The sequence below is a fragment of the Sarcophilus harrisii genome, chromosome 4 (assembly GCF_902635505.1).
Source record: "Sarcophilus harrisii chromosome 4, mSarHar1.11, whole genome shotgun sequence".
Taxonomy (NCBI): Eukaryota; Metazoa; Chordata; class Mammalia; order Dasyuromorphia; family Dasyuridae; genus Sarcophilus; species Sarcophilus harrisii.
In genome coordinates this window covers 66,760,014-66,780,746 of record NC_045429.1, presented here as the reverse complement: position 1 = coordinate 66,780,746, position 20,733 = coordinate 66,760,014, and the positions used below count along the sequence as shown (strand labels likewise).

General features: G+C 31.5%; 1 protein-coding gene across 8 annotated transcripts in view; it reads right to left on the bottom strand.

Annotated features, from left to right (window-relative positions):
• Positions 1-20,733, bottom strand: part of RASAL2 (RAS protein activator like 2) — a 320,061-nt gene that overhangs the window by 122,006 nt on the left and 177,322 nt on the right. The window lies entirely within an intron of this gene.

Here is a 20,733-nt window from a genome sequence, read left to right as displayed (position 1 = left end):
ATAGTTCAATTTTTATGGCAGTCTTCTTGCTCTACTGTTGCTGGCTTCCATGTCCTCCTTTTTAGTAATATTTTTCTACTTCAAATACTTTTTTTTTTTAAATTGCTTTAGATTCTTTCTATCAGTTTACACTCTCCCCATCTCCAAAGATAAGACTCAAAGAGACTGGAGATGGAGAAGCTACATAGAGTAGAACTAATTGAATGGGTCACATTATGACACAACTTATTATTTTCCTATTAGAGGGATGAAACTTCACTTACCATTAGTAGTTGTAAACAATTTTGTATTATTCACTGTGACAAGCTTTATTATTCTCAAAATACTTTCACTAAATAGGTCAATAAATAAGTCATCTTAATTTTCAGAGGATCAAGGAGCAAGCATTTAATAAATGTCTGACTGCGCTAAAAACTGCATATAAAGACAAAAGTGAGATAGTCCTTTGCCTCAAGAAGCTTATACTCTAATGGAAGAAATACAAGATAGATAATATCATATAGGTTAATGAAAATAAATATAAGTAAATCCTAAATAATTTTAGGGAGATCAAAGCACTAACAACTAGGAAAATCAGGAGAAGCCCGCTGAAGAAAGTGGTATTTGAGGTTCCAAGAGGCAGAAATAATGGAGGACATTCTAAGTATGAGGAAATGTGTCACTAGTCTGTAAAGAGAGTTTGGAGCCAGATTGTGAAGGGCTTTAAATAATTAACATTTTTAAAAAGTCTGTCCTTTGGTCTAGCAGCAATAGGGAAACATTAAAACTTCCTGAGTCAGGGGAATGACATGGTGCCATCTGTTCTGTGGAAGCACAAGACACTTGATCTCCTAACTGCATTTTTATTGTCTGCTTCCTATGCCTGGAATTCTCTCTCTCTCCCCTCATCTCTTAACCTTGTTCAAGTCTTTCCCCATCCCATATAAAGCTCGTACCTTCTCTGAGATTATCTCCAATTTTTCCTGTATCTATATTGTTTGTCTGTGGCTGTTTGCATGTTTCCTTCTCTTAGACCATGAGTTCCTTGAGAACAATGACTGTTTTTGCCTTTCTTTGTATCCCCCACAGCATCTGGTTAAACAGCAAATACCAAATAATTGCTTGTTTATTTAATTTAACAAAGCTGCATGGAATTAAAGATTTTTCAAGTGTCTATACAGTCACAAATCATGAAGACTTAGAATAGAATAAGCTAAATTTTATATAGATGATTATCAATAAAGGAGGGTAATGTTTTGAACATGATAAATTGTTGGATAGGTTGGTATTATTGATCTGTAAGTAACCTCACAGGTATGACTGAAAAGCTATGACTACATATGAGTATTCTTGCTAAATGTTTGTATATTCTTACTAGGTAAAATTTTTTATAAAATAATCTAACTCATTATTTCAGTCTCTTCAGATCCATACTTGCATTTTAGGTAACAAACATATATAATCAGATCTATGCTTAGGATTAGCAGTTTGGCAGCAAGTGGAAGGTGGCCTGAAGTAGGTAGATTCTGGATACACGGAGGCCAAACAAATGATTATGAAAGTAGTGCTGGTAAAAGGAGATAAAGAGCCTGAACTAGATAAGTGGTTCTTTGAATAGAGAGGTGATGGATGTTAGAGATGTGGAAACATTTGGCAACTGGATATAAGTGAGTAAGATAAGTAAAGAGTGGAAGATGAAGTCTAGGCTATGAATGTGATCTGAAGCCTAGAAGCATGGTAATGGTTTCAACAGATGATGGTTAAGTTTGAAAAAGAAACAGGTGGTAAATAGTTCAATTTTGGACATATTAAGCTTAATATATTAAGTTTATAGAACAAGGGACACAGAAGTAAAGTAATTTGCCTCAGTTTATAGTGAAAATTAGTAACACCAAAATAAATTCTTACTTCAATGAGTTTCCATTTAATCACTGTCCTTTGAAGCATGCTGCTTACCAAACTATTTAAAACTAAATATCACAGTTACAAAATTAGAAGCATTTTCTCCTGACACTGGAAAAAAATAGTACCCAAGTTCCTTATAGATACTTCCACAAATATTATATAAAACTAAATGGAGATGCAATTTCAAAGTTTGATTTCTACTTTATCCTGTATGTAGATTAATCAACATTCCTAAAGGCCATATTTAGGCTTTCAATAGTTACTGTTTAATAGCTCTTATTTCTAGAAGGGATAGTCTTTAAAAAAAAAAAAAGTTAATTTCCTTTAACTATGAGAGAAGTTATTAAAGTACAATGGAAAAAATACTGGGCTTGAGATCAGAAGAAGTGAATTTGGGTCCTAGCTCTGCTGTTGGCTATCTGTGTGAACTGCAATGGGTTGTTTAATTTCTCTGAGCCTCAGTTTTCCCATTTGCAAAATAAGGGGACTGAACTAAATGAGTCTAAGTTTCTTTCCAACACTGACTCCCACAATTCCATAAATCTACTAATAATACTAATGGCTAAATATGTAAAACTTAAGGGGCATAGGTGGTTATTATCCTCTTAAAAAATCATAATGGAATTTTATATTTGCAACAATTACTCTCCCCTTCCCCTGAGGTGCTGATGGGAGATGGTAAATTCTCATTTAATCAAAACACATTCCAATAGTGATTCATCATGCCAAAGAAGATGGCATTGTCTAAATAGACTTTCTTTGCCATAATTAATATTTTGTCAACACTATATACAATATGGCTCACAAAGAGTGAGCCAGTAAAGAAGAGTAATTATTTAGATCTTCCACTCTATGAATTAGGTCTGGAATCCTTGTGTAGCATTCTTCCCATTGCATTCCTTGTAGACTTGATCCTGGAAAATAAAATCATTGTGTCTGGAATAATCTCCACTCCAAATTCACCCACTTACTCAGTTATGTCATTAAAATGTTGCTTTTTACAAAAGATTGCCTTGGCATGCTGATGGAATCAAGGTATACAAAACACATGTTCTCTATTTCTCTGTCCTTTGTGTCTGTTCTGTTTTACACACACACACAAAAACATACCCTCGATTATTGTATTTGAAAAATGTGGGGTCTTTCCACAGTGATCTCCAGAAAAATGTAAATTATGTTTAGGAATTAAAACAAAATAAAGGAAGAAAGATTTCTATTGTTATAGTTCTTAAGAATGCAACATAAGTGTAAAAGTGTTTGTATCAGCTATTTTTGTAGTGGCAAGGAACTGGAATTTGGGAATGGCTGAATAAGTTATGGTATATGAATATAATAGAATATTATTGTTCTATAAGAAATAATGAGCAGGTTGATTTTGGAAAAGCCTGGAAAGACTTACACGAACTGATACTAAGTGAAGTGAGCAGAACCAACAGAACACTGTATACAGTAATAACAAAATTATGTGATGATCATCTGTGATAGACTTGGTTCTTCTCAACAATATGGTAATTCAAGAAAATTCCACTATACTTGGGATGGAAAATGCTATCCACATGCAGAGAGAGAAATACAGAGATTGAATACTTTTTGTTTACTTTTTTCTCACAGTTTTTCCCCTTTGGTCTGTTTTTTTTTTTTTCTTGAATAACATGACATATATAGAAATATGCTTAAAATAATTGCACATATTTAATCTATATCAGATTAACTGCTATCCTGGAGAGGAAGGAGGTTAAGAGAGGGAGGAGGTTAAGAGAGGGAGGAAGAAAAATTTGTAATATAAAGTCTTACAAAAATGAATGTTGAAAACTATCTTTACATGTATTTTGAAAATAAAATACTATTGAAAATTAAATAAAAAAAAAAAGAATGCAACATAAGTTATTGCCTACCTCAGAAATCATGTTGTGGAGTAGCAGGGATAGGATTAGTAGAGAAAAATGAAATTGGAATTTATATAATGTCAAATCTGAACAAAAATGTGACTCTCCCTTGATTTTATGCTATTATAAAGAAGGTAAATGATATGAGAAATTTCCTCAAAATAAATGGATGTGTAATAAGAGGAATATTTTTGTACGTTACACATATGAATACATACATAGAGACTTATGAAGAGAGGGGAGATAAACAAATAAACCAGAAAAATATTTCTTTCATGGGTTAGCCAAAGGTTTAAAGCGTTTTGGAAAAGTGAATGAATAACAGAGCAACAAACAATGTTGATAGCTACTTAGTGTTTGAAAAGTTCAGATCAAGCAGCCCATATTTTAAACATAAAGATGTCTGAATAGACTTCATTCACTTCATTGTTCTGGCAATTACAATGGCAAAAGAGAGGTAAAGTTAAATAGTAATGTTATTTCTATATCCTGGGTCTAATCTGAAGATAATCAAACTTAAGTAGATACAGCAGAATTATGTTGCTAGAAAATAACCTCCATCACTGTAAGCTTTTGGTTAGATATAGAAACAAAACTCAAGCAAAACTTTCAGATTTAAACACCTGTCAACATCTAGTAATATTTAATTGGCCAGAACTGCCTTCTAATGGATATTATCTCTGGAAATACACTTGGAAGCCAACAACTTGCCAGCAATAACAATTCCCCCTTCTAAGAAAGAAATGCACAGTGATATTCAATAGCCATTTTCTTTAGTGGCTGATTTCTCGTAAACAAATTATCTTTTTGCAACCCTGTTGATTTGTCCTTTAAGTTAATTTGCTAACATAATAGAAACATTAATAAATCCCTTCCATGTGACATAAATAATATAATCACAGTCATAATAAAAAATAATGACTGATAAAGATATTAAACATTTTTTGGGCTTATTTTCCAAATAATTTTAAACTTGTGAATTACTCTTTCTATAAAATCTATTTTAACAAACAACTGTACTACAGTCACCTTCTGGTATACTGCTGATACAAAAACATATATGCTTTGTATGCAAAATATAATTGCATGCAGCTGAAGCCTAAATCACTGATGTTCTATTTTCTCCTTATAGCTATATACAACCACTTAAAATTAAATAGAGGACAAGGAGATAATGAAACATAGAGCTAAAACCAAAAACAATCTTAGGAGAAAGTGTCCTAGAATACAAAATATTAATTATACAAAGATGGGAAAAATGGTCAAAGCAAGTTATAGATCAATTGAGAAATCAAAGAAATAGGTGAACATCTATACAAAGTACTGCAAGAATGGTCAAAGTAGAGCCAAAAAAAGAGAATAAAAATAATTACTGCAATTATATAAATGAAGACAACTTTAAAGAGCAACAAAAATTAAATAAAAGTGGTACTGATGCATCGGCTCTTAAAAGAAAGGTCAAAACAGTAACTACTATTAAAGTGTAAGATTTACACACCATCTGTGGCAATTACTCTTTTACACTGTTGTGCTTAAAAGTTTTGTACAATTGGACCCTATGGAGGATTCAACTATAAGAAAATTGGGATTTTGATGGTGTGTCAGAATAAAGTTTGTCACTTTTTGAAAGAGCTGATTGCTTAGAATTTAAAATGTATTTTACTATTATATTAAAGTTATGCCATCAATTGTGGCTAAATTCCCATGCCTGGCTAGAAATCTATTGACCCTGTATTTATCTGAACAATTGCTTTCGGTGGCACCATTACTATTTTGTGATAGATGATGGAAAGGTCTCCATTCAAAAATGGTTGGGTCAACACACAGGGAGCAAGCACACTTTTCAAAGACAGTGATACAATATTTAGTTTGTGAAAATGCCTTTAGCTACATTTGTGGTCAGCAATAGTTTGATGAGGGAAGGGGTAACTAAATTTAAGATGGGACTGCCAATGACTGCATCAAAAACTACTTTAAGGAAGATCAAACTAGCCTACTGAAAATGATGTCACTGACAGTTTTCTTATTTGTAAGAATAATACTTCCACAACTACACCTCCATTAATTAATTAATTAATGTTTAGCTTTTGTTAGCTACAAGTAAAATTTCAATTTTTAATGAAGGAATAGCTGGGAATTAACCATATGAGACTGACCCAATTTTACCCTTCCCCTTAAACCTGTGAAGTTAGTAAAAGTAGCATACATTACCAGTCTCAAAAGTCTCAAAACACTTGCATTCTATTTTATAACACCTGCCATGCTGCAGAAATAAGAAAAGCTCTATTTTAGAAGAAATTATTTTTCATAGTTCCTTAGGATCCTAACTTTCTCATTTATATTGGGCTAAGTGAATTGCTCAAGTGGCAGCTAAGTGAAACAGTGAACAGAAAGCTGAACTTGAAGTCAGAAAAACCTGAATGCAAGGCTGCCTCCAACACTTAGTGGTTGTATGATTCAGGACATGTCACTTAATATCTGACTGACTCAGTTTCTTCATTTGTAAAATGCAGATAATAACAGCAGCTGTCTTAGAGGCTTGTTAGAAGGATGAAATGAGATAATGTTTATAAAGTGCTGTGTAAATCATTAAATTGCTGTGTATGTGTGTGTAAATTTAAAAATATGTGCCAGTTCTGATGATAATGTATTAGACTGTGAATCCTAATTTGTAGATTATTGTTTTTAATTTTTCTGAACAGCAAATAGTTAGAAAATAGTTTTTAAATGGATAAAGTGTTCCTCTTAATTTTGGAAAATAATCATTTAAAATATACAGAATTCATAATTCATAATAATGGATAAGCTACTTTTCTGGTAACTGGAGTATCAAGATCTGCTATCTGAAGATCCCTAGATACTCCTTTGGATTTCTCTGGGGAAAGCAGCTTCAGAAAAAACATTTTCCTGGTATATTCTCTCACAGGTGTCATGATAATATCCACTGTTGACTCACAATACAAATTTATTAAACCAGACAAACATAAGCAGGTTATGGCCTCGGGAACAAATCATAAACAAAATGAAAAACAAGTCACACTTTTCAATTCCTAGTCACTTCCTGCGTTGTGATTTTTCAAAGCAGAAATGTAGTTCAGTTACATGAATGTTGGATTCAGATATTAATTTATTGTGTGCTTTGACCATAAGCCAAATTTTTCCACTGATTACAGGGAATCATATATTTTCTCTCTTGGCAATGAACATACACCCTGAGCCTACTACTATTTAGACCAAGACAGCAGCTATCAGTGCCAATGAACAACTTGAAAATCTTCTCTGAGGAATGTTTGGGTTAAGTTGTCAACATAGTTCCAAGAAAAAACCAACAAAAACAAAAGAAATTAGATTTCTAATACAATATATATCAAAAGTTTGAATGCAGTTTTAAGCTGTTAAAATTTAAAACTCTATTTTTGAGTTTTTGAGACACTCTGTTTTCAAAGATTATGCACCTGTAGAATCATTAAAATTCCTGTTCAACATGGTAGGTTTGTGATTTAAACAGAAATTTGTCGTGAGTTAAGATTTGGGCTTAGGTAAAGAGAGACTATGGAAAAGAATAATTTCACCTCCTTTTTGCCCACAAATTTAAAACTTAATCATCCATATGGTAATTTAAAATGTCACAGTAGTACATAATAGAAAAAAAAAGTGAAAAACTATTTAATTTAGTAAGGTCTATAGACAGAGGTTAGCGCTTTCAAAGACAAGGAATTAGGAGATTAAATTAGATAATAGATATTTGGATTTTAGGTAGGCATTTGATACCCTGTCATGGTGTCTTTGTGCTTAAGACTGAGAAATATAGACTGGTTGAAAAGACAGGTAAAGTGTGCCTAAGAATATTGATTAATTGAGAAACATAAGAAAGAGTCTTTAATGGGATGCAACAGAACTCAGTCCTCTGTCATGTATTACTCAATATTTTTATCAATGAAGTAGATAGACATGAATGGTAAGGGTAATTACTAAATATGTGATAAAAAAAAAAAAAGAAAGGTAATTTTAGATAAAAGAGTCAGGATCTCAAAATATCATGTTTAGGTTGGAACAAGAAGCCAAATCTTAACGAGATAAAATTGTATCAGCATAAACAAGTCAAATCTAACAAGGTAAAATTTTATCAGGAAAAGTCTAAATAACTGTACTTAAGGTTAAAAAAAACCCTATAATTTAAGATTGGGAAATAAGACTAGGCAGTGATAATTTGTGAAAAGATATCCACATTGTAGTTAACCGCAAGTTCAGTATTAAGTAAATAATCAGGTTTGGCTGCCAAAAAGACTAATGAAATATACTTTCCACAGCAATGGAAGTGATTACTTCTTTGTTGTAATGCCATGTTTAGTCTGGAGACCACATTTAAAAAGGCAAATTGGCAAATGACACTATCACTGAGAGAATTAACAGAATCATAAGGGAACTTGGGGCTATGCCATATGATGGCTGATAAAGAATATAGGATGGTAGTCTGGAGAAGGATAGACTTAAGAATGTCATAAAAGTTGTCTTTAGTTATCTGAAAAAAAGAGGGGACTGATTTATTCTACATATCAAGGAGTAGAAATATAACAAGAGCTACCCAAAGAGTGATTGCCTTATAAAATAGTAAACTTCCATTTGCTGGAAATGGTCAGTCGGGATAATTAATCAGCTAAGGATATTATTACACAAAGGATCTGAGTTTTAGGTAAGAGTGAAATTGGAAGACTTATGGAAACTTTTTGAACTCTGGATTTCTGTGATTTTATGAGTTTAATCCATTTATTCAGTTCACACAAATATCATCACCAGAATTGGGACAGGAACTCAAAATTCAAAGTCCACAAGCCCCTGAGAAGATGACTTAGAATTAAGAATTGTCACATTCAGGTACTGAAGTTTCTAAGAAAAGCTAGGCTCCAAGTAAACAGTTTCATCTATGGCAAATATCTGACCAGAACAGTACTGCAGAATAGTCAAATTATCTAGACAATATAGACACAAATCATAATACTGATTAGTTACTTTTAACACATTATATGCAACTATGGGGAAAATTTTCCCCACAAACTCCTCTAGGAAGTAATTTAAAAATTTTTTTAAAAAGAGAGAACTATATTTATTTATTTATTTGAATAATTATAACTTTTTATTGACAGAACCCATGCCAGAGTAATTTTTTACAACATTATCCCTTGCACTCACTTCTGTTCTGACTTTTCCCCTCCCTCCCTCCACCCCCTCCCCCAGACGGCAAGCAGTCCTATACATGTTAAATATGTCACAGTATATCCTAGATACAATTTATGTGCGTAGAACCAAACAGTTCTCTTGTTGCACAGGGAGAATTGGATTCAGAAGGTAAAAATAACCTGGGAAGAAAAACAAAAATGCAAACAGTTTACATTCATTTCCCAGTGTTCTTTCTTTGGATGTAGCTACTTCTGTGCATCATTGATCAATTGAAACTGAGATAGATCTGAGAGAACTATATTTAGACAAAGATGTTTATAGCTAACTTATTTGTAATAGAAAAATGGTGAAAAGTTGTAAAAATTAAAACTTAAGATTATAAAAATATATGAAATACAAAATAATGCAAAGGAAAGAGATGCACAATATAGACATCAATGACAGCTGTATAAAATAGAAAAATCTAGTTATATCTATTTATATTGATCATAGGAAATAAAAGAGAATTTAGAATGTTATTGATAAGATGACACTGCATATTTAAGTATATTTTTACCACAAGTTAAGAGTAAAATGAACTTTTTTCCTTTGTCCCATAAATTTAAAAGGGGAAAATATTCAATTTGGAGCTGTCTTAGCAAAGAATATTAAATATAATTACAATGTCAAATAGGTTAAATTACAAGTACTCATCTGATTGAAGCATACTCAGGTATACTCTATGTTTTCAGCTCTTTCCACTTCATAGGCATTATCACAATCTATTCTCCTCCAAAGATAAAACAATACCCTTATTTTTAATTTGTATGTGCTATGATTGATATAATTTTATCTGTTTATATATTTCATACATATATGGCATATTTTTCATGAATGTTAAATTGGGAAAAGCCCCCCCAAATTTATTAAGACCCTATGATTGTAAAACAGACTTTGAATTGTGCTACTTACACATAGTTGGCACTAAATAAATGCTTGTAGAAGTTGAGTGACACACAAATATGAAATTATATATTTTACAAATATCAGAAGCTTCTAAAAAAAAACAAGAAGTCCTAACTCACAGAAAAATTTCAAATTTCCTGTTTTTTTAAAAATTCAAGCCAAATAAGCCCAGTGACTAAAACAATATATCATTTTCATCGACTGAAAACAAAATAGGTAACTATTTTGAAAAATTGTTTTTGTAAGGGTATTGTGTGAATGCACAGAACTCTTAATTTATGAATACCTATGTAGAACTGTCTGCTGAATTTCTTACTATTCTGTTATCAGAGATTCATATGAAGGAAAAGAGCATAAAAGCCAAGTCTGAGAAGGAAAAATAAAGAGGAAGATTTTTAATATTCAGCTCTAGTAAAACATAACTTTTTCCCTTAAAAAAAAAAAAAAAGATTCACTCCTTTTTCCTTAGTAATTTTTTTTTTTAGTAGGGAGAGAAAGAGAATGAATATATAATCTCAACATAGGTTGGTGCATTGCAGATTCCTTCTTAGACCAGGTCCCATAAACCATCACTTTCTATGATTTTATAAGATGTTTTTCTACCCCCACCTCATTCTCTGCCTTTTAAAATAAAAACTTTGACTCCTTCTCAGGAAATTTCATATATTCACTCCACAGTGAAGACTACCATCCATGACCACTGAAAATAACTTTCTGTGACATTTGTTTGTCACAAACTATCCCCTCTTAAAAATACTGCAGGAGCACTAACTAGCTTCTGTTGTTGCAGTTACAAAGAATATTACCAATAAGAAACTATAAATCCTCCACTCTAATCCTCTACCTTTTAAATGTTCTATCTTCTTCTGCCAAGTGACCTGAAGGAAGGATACAAACTGCACCTTTCTGTGAAATGATCACTCCTCAGTCAGTTGTACTAGATAGCTCACAGGAACATTTTGTTATACCTTCCAAACAGCTGTAAAACTAAATATCACTTTAGAAGGGTTCTGTCGATAAGTGAGCCCCAACCTTCTGGTCTGATCCAATCAAATGGTATTGAGGAAGGATTACGGAAGAGCTTAGAAGTCAGCTGATAACAATGCAGTATGAAATTGGCATGCTAATAAACCAGTGTTTTGGTTTTAGGACTTGCCACCTTGCATGCTGAAATATGCTAAAATGATATTTAGTATTTCCTATAAATGATCCTGGGTATTTGGGGAGCTCATAAAACAAACTGAGGTAGGAAGATACTGACAGGATTTTGTGATTCACTTTAAACAGACTTCAAATTGAAGCACAACCAATTCAACATAATAAACATTTACTCAGTGCCTCCAATATTCAAAACTTTTAATAATAGCAAAATGGTGGAAACAAGTGTTTGCCTGATGAGTGGGGAAATGGCTAGACAAACATTGCTATATGCATATAATGGAATATTATTCTTCTGTAAAGAATGACAAATATGAGAAATTCAAAAAAATACAGTGACTTGTAAAAAGTGCTGAAGAGTAAACAAAGGAGAGCCTAATACAATATAATAGATAATAGAGAACATAATACAATATGTATATGATAAATGCAAATTATAATATATAATATGAAAATTATACACACGTGGTAATAACTTATAAAGCACATATGGGCTTTTCTGGTTCTCTTCTCTCTCTTTATACTATTTCCCTTGGTGATCTTCAACTATCACTTCCAAGCAGATGATTTTCGGATCAATTTGTCCATCCTTAAATCCTCTCCTGACCACCTCTAGTCTTATAGATATCTTAAACTGAATGTGAACAAACCAACTTCTCCTTTCTCTCAAGTTTCCCTTCACATGGATAGCTCATTACTGTACTATTACCCTTCTTATCTAGGCTACACCCTATGCCATGCCCAATTCTTCATTCTCTTTCATTTCCCCATATCAAATTAGTTGTCATTGTTATACCTTTTAATACTTTTTGTACAACTTCCCTTTTTTCTGATACTGTCACCTCTCTGGTGCAGTCTCAAACTTTGAATCCTGAGTCTGTGGATTTGTCTCTCTGTGACAAGTGTCTCCCCCCTACAATCCATTTTCCACTCAGCTACCAAACTGATTCAATCAACTCCAATGGCTCCCCAGTCTCTCTGGGATCAAATATAAAATCCTCTGGGTTTGGTTTTTTTGTTTTGTTGTACTTTTGTTTTTTTTATAAAGACCTATAATCTGGTCCCTTGTTACAATTCTAATATATACTTTACCCCATTTCCTATCCCACACACGATGTGCAATTTAGTGACATTGATCTCTTTGCACAAGACACTTACTTCATTTCCTGATAGATCTGTGTTTTCATTATTGTTATTCAAATCCTTTTCTAGTCATGTCTCATTCTTCTTGAGAATTTATGCTTTTGCTTGAAATTGTTATTTCCTTCTCTAACTCATTTTACATATGAGAGAACTGAGACAAATAACTTCAAGTGATTTGTTCAGAGTCACACAGCTATTAAGGATCTGAGAACAAATCTGAACTAACAAAAATCAATCTTCTTGATTCTAGGCTTGACACTCCAGTAGGCTGCCACCTAGCCACCCCCTATCCCAGTGCCTGGAATTCTCTCCTTTTCTACAATCCATCTTTCTTGGCTTTCTTTAAGTCTTAGCTAAAGTCCCACTTCAGTGTTTCTCTTTGGGATTGACTTCAAATTATCATATTTTACACATACATACTCATCTTGATTGTACACGGTTATTTCCATATAGTCTCTTCCATTAGACTGTGAATCCTTTAGAGACAATTTTTTTTTTGCCATTCTCAGTTTCAATAGCTCTTAGCATAGAGTCTGACACATATTTGATGCTTAATAAATACTTTTTGACTGACACACCTCCACTCTTTCTCTTAACAATTAGCTACTGTTAAAATATAAGAATGTAGATACCTTTATGTGGAATCAATTTTTTATGCTGTTGTGCTTAAGTATTTTTGGCAACTATACCATATGAGGGAGTCAATTTCATATCCACTGAAGTTTTGCATCATGTGTCAAAACAAGCTTATTATTAAAAAAACAAAGGTTGTTGAGAAGTTGGAATGTATTTTTCTACTAAAGTTATATTACAAATAGATGCTCAGGCTAGTCTATGATGTCTATTTAGCCTATGTGCATTTAAAATAAATAATATTTTATCTATCATTAGGTATACTTACTTAATCATCACTGAAAAAATTCAGAGTTAGGACTTAAAACACTTGGAATACATCTTCTCTTACTCTGGATATGGTAGGTACTACTTTGGGGCACCAGTAATTTGTCAATACACTATAGTTGCATAAGAGAAGGTAATATTTTCAATGAATTTCTAAGCATTCAAAATTAGAGGAAAAGGAAAACTGCCTCCATTTAGAGTATAACTGGTAAAAGCAGAGTTGACCTCTGCTCTCTTCTCCTATGTATCTAGGTATCAGATATTTGTAAATTGGAGGATTACTTACATGGCAAACCAAAAATATTTTACAAAGTTGTGCTGATACACTACTGATACATATTTTTGGCTATTAATTCCTCAAGTTCAAAAGTAAAGCACAGATTTCCTTATACCACTTTTTCCTTTTGATCCAATCCAAATATAACTGTGGTCACAAATGTGGATAGAAAGATATTTGGAAGGGAGATGACCAAAGGGTCTATATACACAGTCTTCGTTAAGAAGAAACACAATGGTAGATGAGATAAAGTTTTAATAATTTATTAATTATTCAGGAATTTAATTAAAATTAAAAATCTGTTAGAATCTTTTGTTTTCTCCAAGAATTTACATTGCATAAACAATATACTCTTCTGCCAGTTACTTTTTAGCATAAATTCTTGTACAAGGATTCTCTGATACAGTAATACTTTTCTGATAACTGAAATTCTAATTTAAAATTAATGTTTTAGATTCATGAATCCACTAATCTTTTAGTAGCTACTAGGGAATAAACACCATATTTCAAAAGGATGTCTCACATCACAGCGCCTAAAATTGACTCTTTATACAATTGACTTTTCTTTACAAAGTTCTTTCAACCTACTGACTTCCTACCTCCTATTTCCTGCCAAAGTAGGTTAATAAAAAATAATGATAAATTCCTTATTCATAAAAAATGATTTGTTTATATGGCCAACATCACTGTATAAAATTTAGTAAGAATTTTGTAGAATGTAAAGGTTAATATCCTATTAAGGTGTTGTGTGAGTATTACTTTAATCTTGATTTTTTTTTTTTAATTTTTTTTTATTATAGTAGCTTTTTATTGACAGAATCCATGCCAGGGTAATTTTTTTTACAACATTATCCCTTGCACTCACTTCTGTTCCGATTTTTCCCTCCCACCCTCCACCCCCTCCCCCAGATGGCAAGCAGTCCTATATATGTTGAATATGTCATAGTATATCCTAGATACAATGTATGTGTGAAGAACCAAACAGTTTTCTTTATCTTGATTTTAACAATAAAGGAAGAGTCATTTTATTTGAATTATATAATCTAGAACCATTTTGGAATGCAATTTGGAATTATATAAATAAGTGACTAAAATCTTTGTACTTTTCGACTAAGAGACTCTATTACTAGAGGATTGTAAAGAGGACACTAATAAGAAGAAAATCCCTATGTTAATAACAATATTCATGACAATAATTTTTGTGGTTGCAAAGAACTAGAAACAAAGTCGATGCCCAACAATAGGGAAATAGTTAAAACAAAATGTATTACATAAGTGTAATGGAATGTTACTATGTCATAATGAACAACCAATATGCTGGATACAGAAAAGAAAGGAAAAAAGACTCTACATACAGCATTCATAACAATATACATAGAAATAATTCTTACAATTAAAAATGAACAGTCTAAAATTACAAAGAATCAAGAATGGTCACAGAGAAGAGCTATGAGACACTCCCACTCTGATCTTTTACAGAACTGGAAGGTTCCCAGACTTTTTCATTTCATTTCTTTGGATGATTTTGTTGTCTTCTTCCTCTTTTTCTTGTCCTTAAAAATATTCTTTGTTATATGAGATGGTTCTGTGGCAAGGGAATAAGCATTTATATAGAAATAGGATGGTAAGGAAAGGACTCCAAGGAGTGGGACCTCTTCGAGAAAAGTATGACTAAATTTAGCGCCTTTCTGATGACTATTAAATCACTTTGGGTATAACTGCTAACTTTTAAATAATTTGGAATTGCTGATCAAAGAAGAATAATTTTGAAGAGATAAATGTATCCCAAATTGTAGCATATAAAACTCCAATAATATTTTTTTTAAAAAATACATTCCTCAATACCATTATCATCAGTGAGTAAATGGGAAAGGTTCATTTACTGACATAATACTTTTCAAATTTATGAGAAGTATAATGGATTAGTTTTTTATTCTTGGGCCTTCTATAAAAGGAAATGGTCATAGATTATGACCACTTTTGGAAATTTATATATATTGTCATTCTTTACATAAATCAGGGATCTTGAAACATTTAAATAATTTGATAGTGTCAAAGTGTACACTCTGATTGGATATATTATCTTGGTATTATTATAATAAAGCAGTTAGTCTTTGATTACATAATATATCTGATTGTTGGCATTAGACACATGCAGGGACTGACTTACAGATAAATATGTGAAATTATTTTCCATTTGTATTCTATTCTATAGTTGTCCATTTAGGTCTAAAAGAATTTACCTACATTTTGATCCCTTCTTTCACATGTTCACTCCTTCAAACTAAGGACTATTTTCAGGTTTTTTTGTGATTCTAGTGCTTAGTACATTGTATTGCACATATAGATGCTTGTTTAGTAACAAGTGCTTACCTACTGATCTTCTAACAATATCTTTATTAGAAACCATCAGTCTTCTCCTGTCAAACTCCTTAAGACAGACTTATTTACTTATCTGCATACAATTTCTTTGCTCAACATTTTCTCTGACTCCATAGTAGATTTTAGTATCTATTCCATTCTCTTTATACAATTGTTAATTGATAAGCTAGTGTCATACTATGCTTGCTGCCATCTATTTCTTTTTCTTTTCAATCATGTTCAATGCTTTATTTCAAGTTGCTCTACTGATCATCTTGTTAACAATAATCACTTCTTCTCTATCCACTTCAACTTCTTTCATGAAGCAAATTTTTTTTGAATATTGACAACGTACTGCTGTGATCAAAGCAAAAACATTTTTGTTTAACATGTTTGTTTAAAAAATATTTTAACTGTGAAAATGCCGACAGATAAAGATCTTCTTCTCCCTCTCCAGGTTATCAAGGCTTTCTATTTCTTGTCTCTTTAACTAGCTTCGATGTCTGTGTATCCAATTCAGTCCAATAAAGAATTACAAACCCTAGCTATGTGCAAAATGTCATGTATCTATGTCATGTATATTTTAGTGTTTTCTACTACCCTAAATTCTACAAGATAGAATAAAGAAATGGATAAAAAATACTGAGTCAAAACAAAGATAAGAATAGTGTTCTTAAAAAGGATGCTAAGCTAGACAAGAGATTTAACTCTTAGTCCTCCTATTAATACTTGATATACATGCTTAATACTATGGCATTGGATGCTTAATACTATGGCATTGGATCAGTCATTTGATCTTCTCTAAAACTCAGTTTCTTCATTTATCAAAAGAAATTGCATAAGCTGATTCCTAAGGATCTTTCTGGTTCTAAAATTTTATACTCCCATAACTTTCTAGGCAGTATTATGGAAAAAAATATTAAAATAATGGAAAAGTCCTGTTCTAGTTTATATAGGGAAAAGATATTTTACAAGTAGATGGAAAAACTGGATTTTATTAAAAAAATTACTTGAAAGTAGAGTGCTAAAGGATTTTTAAAAACTCTTCTTTTTTTTTTTTTTGCCAAAAAAGCTATTCTGGGGATAAATCCTGAGAACCACTTATAACACTAGAATATGTTTTAGCAGTCCTTTTGTTTAAACATAAGGATGAAAAGCTTTAGAAACGTTTACACAAATTTGTAAGACAAGAAAAGTTACTTTAATGAAGCAATGTTTAAATAATCTTGCTCCACTTATCTGAGTCAAATGTATTTCCCAATTTATCACAACAGGTGAGTGGGAATCCAAATTGAGAAAATTGTGAAATATTTTTCCTATTCCAAATTCTCAAGAAAACAAACATGATACAAGATGCATCATAAATGCTCCACCTATATTCATTACATATCAAGCAAAATTAGATCATGGCAATATTTTTTAAAGGAATTAGCTATACTCTAAATATAAAGATGAGAAATATATCAAACAAGACAAAATATGAATCAAGAATTTTATAGGCAGTTAGACTGCATAAAAAGTAGGGTGCTGCACTTGAAGTCAGGAAGAATTGCATTTGAATCCTGCCTCAGACACTAGGGGACCCCACACAAGCCTTTTAATCTCTCTGTGCCTCAATTTCCTTAAATGAAAAATAAGGAGAGTAAACTTGATGATCTTTCTCAGCTCAAAATCGAATTCTAAAAATCTTCTAAGGCAATATAGCTCAAGGTTTTTTGTTTTGTTTTGGTCTTCAATTATCAAAGGCCTTTCCAAATTAAACTAAAAACATGGAAACTAACTAAAAGATCTTAAATATTTCTCTGTTTCTATAGATTAAAAAAGAGGCAGGGAGATGGAGATACCTAATCTTTAATTTCTCTGTTTTTATTCTCCAATTTTTTCTTTTTTGCTTTTATCATCTTAATGCTGTCTACACATTTCTGAGTCTTTTCTACTTTCTCTCATTCTAGATTTATTTTATAAATTATCTGAGTGTTCCAAACAAAAGATATTCTTATCTTTTTTCCTTTCTTATGATAGATTTAAAGTTACTCTTTAATAATATTTGGATCTAGAAAGAACTTTTATAAGGTCATCTAACTGAACTGCCTCATTTTACAGATGAGAAATTAAAGAGCTTGTCCAAGGCAAGATTCAACCCCAAGTACTCGAACTCCAAATACTCTTTTCTTTCTGTTACATGATGGTTGCAAAATTGGAAACATAGACTAAGACCTACTGAAATCCCTTTTATTCTATTTTATTCTCTGGTTTTCAAGAAAAATTTAGACAATGCTCAGGAATCACTGACTGATACTTCACTACTAAATGTATCTGCTCGTGACTTTTTTTTTTTTTTAAGTCTAACCACTTTTAGTAACTTGATTTCTGTCTCAGCTACTAGCCAAAAAGGAATATATAATGTCTGTAAAAGTCACATTACACAGAGATAGAAACTTACTCTTTTAAAAAAAACATATACATATACATATACATATACATATATATATATATATAAAATGCCCATCATATCCAGAGAGAGAACTCTGGAGACTGAATGTGGATGAAAGCATAGTATTTTCACCTTTTGTTTATTGCATATATTTTTTGCTTTCTCGTGCTTTTCTTTTTCTTATAGTTTGATTTTTCTTGCACAACATGACAAATATGGAAATATGTTTAAAAGGATTGCACATATTAAAATATATCAGATTGCTTACTGTCTTGGGAGAAGGGAGATAGGAAATGGAGAGAGAAAAATTTGAAACACAAAGTTTTGCAAAAATGAATGTTGAAAACTATCTTTACATGTATTTGAAAAAATAAAATACTATAAAAAAGCATTTTAATTTTTTCTGTGAAGTAGCAAAAAATTTAGAATCAAAATTTGTTTGCTGTTCAAATAAAAAGAATAATAATATATTTTCCATTTACCCTCAGTTAATATAGCTCACTAACATAAATGCATTTAGTAATTAATAACAAGAGCCATTAGGGTGTAATACCAGATTTTCTGTAATTCTCAGCTATATTTAACCTCAAGTCTATATGACATTTTAGTTTGGTCAATTACATACCCTCACCCAAAATGTTTTTTATTTAGAAACAACATTAACAGATTTAATTAAATTATGTAATTGAAAATTCTTGATAATAACTATTGTACAATGTTATTTATTCTTTCTCTAATTTCATTTTGGAAAAGAACTTTTCTGAAGGGGATATAATGATTATCCATGATAAAGGAAAAGGGTCCAACTAAGATGCAAAGATTATTATTCATTTTTAAGTTGTTCTTTTAATGTTTCTGTTTTCTATTTCTGACAGTAATCTAAGTGCTATAGAGGAAACAGCAAGGATATCTGATTTTCAACACCAATAAAAACACTACTGGCTAAGGCACCAGAATAATATAATATTTTAAAAAATAGTACAGCAGTGCTCTAATATTCCAATTCAGCTAAAGGGAAGAAGAATAAAAGGAAGAGTGGTAGAAAAAAAAAGTTATGCAAAGAAATGAAAACAAAGAATGATAATAACTAGTAAAAGAATACAAAAAATACTGAAGAAAATAACAAAAGATAGAATTGGCAAAATGGAAAAGAAATATAAAAACTCACTGAAAAAAAAAGCTTCTTAAAAAGCAGAATAAGTCAAATAAGAAAAAGCTCTCTAAAAAAAAAATTCATTAAACATTAGAATTGGGCAAGTGGAAGATAATGACTTTGCAAGATATCAAGAAACAATGAAAGATAAAAGAATTTAAAATAATAAGAAAAAAAGTAGAATGTATCTCATTGGAAAAAAAAAACTGCCCTGAGAAATAATTTAAGAATTATTGGACTACCTGTCAGTCAAGTTAAAAAGAAAGAGCCTAGATACTACATTTCAAGAAATTAAAAAAGAAACTGACTACAAATTCTTGAACCAAAGGGTAAAATAGATATCGAAAGAATATATCACCAACTGAAATAGATTCCAACATAAAGACTTCCATGAAAAGTATGGGCAATTTTATGAACTCCCCAGGTCAAAGAGAAAATACTTTAAATAGCTAGAAAGAAACCATTTAAATACCATGGATGCACAGCCAGGATCACACAAGATTTATCAGCTACCACATTACAGGAGCAGAAGGCTAGGAATATGATATTCCAGAAGGCAAAAGACCAAGGACTGCAACCAAGAATCATTTACACAGCAAAACTGAATATACACTTTCAGGAGGAAAAATTAAATTTAATGAAATAGAGGACTTTCAAGCATTACTGATGACAAAATCAGAGCTGAACAGAAAATCTGAATTTCAAACACAAGACTAGAGAGAAGCATAAAAAAATAAACAAGAAAGAAAAATCTTAAGAAACTCAGTATTAAATTGTTTAACTTTCTATATGGGAAGATGATACATGTATCTTTTTCATTATATTAGGGCAGTTGGAAGGATAACACATAGAAAGAGCTTGTAAGCTGATTATGTCGGGATGATATAAACAAAAAAAGCAGAAAAGTAAATAAGAGGGATACAATGGGATAAGGAGAAAGAGAGAGATAGATTAGGGAAAATGATTTTACAAAAAAGAGACATCCAAAGAATTTTTATACTGTAGGGAAAAATGGTAGAGAATGGAGCAGGTAATGCTTAAACCTAACTCGCATCTAAATTGGTTCAAAAAGGGGAAATACAATATATAGACCAATGTCTTTTATTTCCAAATAATTCCTTAATAACATCTTTTAAATCTGTTTTTCAGAAATTCCTTATTGATTATCTGGACTTGCAATCAGGAAATCAAGAATTTGAATCCTATCCTAGACATGACGTAGACATAAAATTTTTGGGCAGGTTACTTAATTTCTCTTCCTTATGGTTTCCTCAACTGAAAAATAAGGATGTAAATAACAGAAGTGAGCTCACAGAGCGATGGTGAAGATTAAATGAGATGTCTATAAAGTACTCTGAAAACCTGAGAGCACCATATAAATGTTAGTTATTTTAAATTTTTTTATCACACAATA